Source organism: Neopsephotus bourkii, unplaced genomic scaffold (genome assembly GCF_033783945.1).
Source record: "Neopsephotus bourkii isolate Nb327-2 ecotype Australia unplaced genomic scaffold, CSIRO-AGI_Nbou_v1 NB_85, whole genome shotgun sequence".
Lineage (NCBI taxonomy): Eukaryota > Metazoa > Chordata > Aves > Psittaciformes > Psittacidae > Neopsephotus > Neopsephotus bourkii.
The window spans coordinates 136,549-139,859 of record NW_026900602.1 but is presented as its reverse complement, the minus strand read 5'-3'; positions in this window follow the sequence as shown (position 1 = coordinate 139,859).

The window sequence follows — 3,311 nt, the reverse complement described above, 5'->3', positions numbered from 1 at the left end:
GGGGGGGGGGGCGGAGGGAGGAGGCAGGGCCGGGAGGGGGGGGTCGGTGGGGTTCTATGGGCCCGCTCCTGCAGCGACCCCCGCTGGGGCCCCGTCAGCGTCTCAGTGACCCCCCCCCCGGCATCACCCTGAGCCCCTTTAGTATCATAGTGAACCCCCCCCACCTTCATCACCCCCCCAACATCACCATGAGGCCCCCCAGGCACCACCCTGATCCCCTTCAGTACCTTAGTGACGCCCCCCCCCCGCAGCATCACCCTGAGCCTCTCTAGTACCACAGTAACCCCCCCCCTCCAGCATCACTCTGAGCTGCTCCAGCATCACCCTGATCCCCATGAGCATGTCAGTGACACCCCCCCGTCTCCAGCATCACCCCGAAGCCCCCCAGGCACCACCCTGATCCCATTCAGTACTTTAGTGACCCCCCCTCCAGCATCACCCTGAGCCCCTCTAGTATCATAGTGACCCCCCCTGCAGCATCACCCTGAGCCCCTCTAGTACCATAGTGACCCCCATCCAGCATCACCCTGAGCCCCTCTAGTATCATAGTGACCCCCCCCTGCAGCATCACCCTGAGCCCCTCTAGTACCATAGTGACCCCCATCCAGCATCACCCTGAGGCCCCACAAGCATCACCCTGATCCCCATGAGCATGTAAGTGACACCCCCCCATCTGCAGCATCACCCCCCCAGCATCACCCTGAGCCCCTCTAGTACCATAGTGACCCCTCCTCCAGTGTCACCCTGAGCTGCTCCAGCATCACCCTGATCCCCATGAGCATGTCAGTGACACCCCCCCCATCTCCAGCATCACCCCCCAGCATCACCCTGAGTCACCCTGAGTCCCTTTAGTATCATAGTGACCCCCCCCAGCATCACCCTGAGCCCCTTTTAGTATCATAGTGACCCCCCTCCAGCATCACCCTGAGGCCCCCCCAAGAATCACCCTGATCCCCATGAGCATGCTAGTGACACCCCCCCATCTCCAGCATCAGCCCCCCAGCATCACCCTGAGGCCCCCCCAAGCATCACCCTGATCCCCATGAGCATGTCAGTGACACCCCCCCATCTCCAGCATCACCACCTCCAGCATCACCCTGAGCCCCTCTAGTATCATAGTGACCCCCCCAGCATCACCCTGAGCCCCTCTAGTATCATAGTGACCCCCATCCAGCATCACCCTGAGCCCCTTTAGTATCATAGTGACCCCCCCAGCATCACCCTGAGCCCCTCTAGTACCATAGTGACCCCCCCTCCAGCATCACCCTGAGCCCCTCTAGTACCATAGTGACCCCCCCTCCAGCATCACCCTGAGCCCCTTCAGTACCTCTGTGACCCCCCCAGCACCCTCCCCAGGACCCCTCTCTCCCCTTCACCCCAGCTCAGAGCAATCCCTGCTCTTTGCTCCTCCGGGGATGCCTCTGCCCCATTAAGAAGGGGTCCGGATGGGGGGGGTTCAATGGGCCCTGGCGTCAAACCCCTTCATTCATCGCCGCCCTCTCCCCACTGCAGGGTCCCCCCCTTGCCCCATTCCCTGCGTGAGGGGGGGGGCTTTGGCAAAGCCTGAACCGAAGCCTCGGATCCGCTCCTGAGCCCGGGTCCTGCTGCGGACAAGGGCAGCGCTGGGCAGGGATGGAGCCGCTTGACAAGGGTCGGTCTTGGCTCCATCTCCCAGCATCAGCCTCCCTGGGCCCCGATCCCATTGATCCCTTCATGGGAGATGGAAACAGAGGCTCAGTTATCCCCTTTTCCCTTCTATCCAATGGCAATTCCAACAGGCATCACGAGTGCGGGGCCACCCGCAGAGCTCAGTTTGGCCTTTAAGCAGTCCCGTTCTTGCTGCGGGACGATCCCATTTACATCACTTTCCCATCGGAAGGACGGAATCTCCCCCTCCTGCCCCCTGGGATCCGTTTCCTTCGGCTCCTCCTAAAGCACGGTCCCCAAACTGGGGCAGCCCCTTCTCCCCCCCCTGTATCCCAGGCTCCTGAACTGGGACACTCAAGACCCAAACCATCCCCACCCGTTTCCCTGGGAGCATCGGGGCCGGCTCCAGCCTTGGGCTGGGAGCAAGGAGCCGAGGGAGGATGCGCCCGTTCCCGTGTGCGGGAATTAACGCAGGTTTAATCCAGTTACGCCGCAGCCACCGGGAGCCAAGCCACTGCCACCCACTCCCCGCAGGCAGGACCAGCGCCCTGTACTTAGGGGTATTCAGGAAGCAGAGGCGCATCCTCGCCAATGGAAAGTGCTGCATTAAAAGCAGCAGCTCCGGTGTCACCCTGGAGCCGCTGCCTGGGAAGGGGGTGATAATTGCACCGTGCAGCACAACAGCTCTATATATAACAAAGCCACATCGGGACGGGCCGGGAGTGGAGTGGAGTTTGTTGAAGGGCTCAGCCCAGCACAAGGGATGCAGCATCAGGCTCCAAATGCACCCAGTGTGGTTTTCTATGTGCTTTGGGGTAGTGACCCCCTCCAGCATCACCCCCAGCATCACCACAGCATCACCCACAGCATCACCCCACAGCATCACCTCCAGCATCACCACAGCATCACCCCCAGCATCACCCCACAGCATCACCCCACAGCATCACCTCCAGCATCACCCCCAGCATCACCCCACAGCATCACCCCACAGCATCACCCCACAGCATCACCTCCAGCATCACCACAGCATCACCCCACAGCATCACCCCACAGCATCACCTCCAGCATCACCCCACAACATCACCTCCAGCATCACCACAGCATCACCCCATAGCATCACCCCACAGCATCACCCCACAGCATCACCTCCAGCATCACCCCCAGCATCACCCACAGCATCACCCCACAGCATCACCCCCAGCATCACCACAGCATCACCCACAGCATCACCCCACAGCATCACCTCCAGCATCACCACAGCATCACCCCATAGCATCACCCCACAGCATCACCCCACAGCATCACCTCCAGCATCACCCCCAGCATCACCCCACAGCATCACCCTCAGCATCAACTCCAGTATCACCCCCAGCATCACCCCACAGCATCACCCACAGCATCATCCCACAGCATCACCCCACAGCATCACCTCCAGCATCACCCCACAGCATCACCCCCAGCATCACCCACAGCATCAGCCCACAGCATCACCCCACAGCATCACCTCCAGCATCACCCCACAGCATCACCTCCAGCATCACCCCAGCATCACCCCACAGCATCACCCCCAGCATCATCCCATCTCCCTGTGAGCATCCCGTCTCCCTGTGAGCATCCCATCCCCATGTGAGCATCCCGTCCCCATGTGAGCATCCCATCCCCAT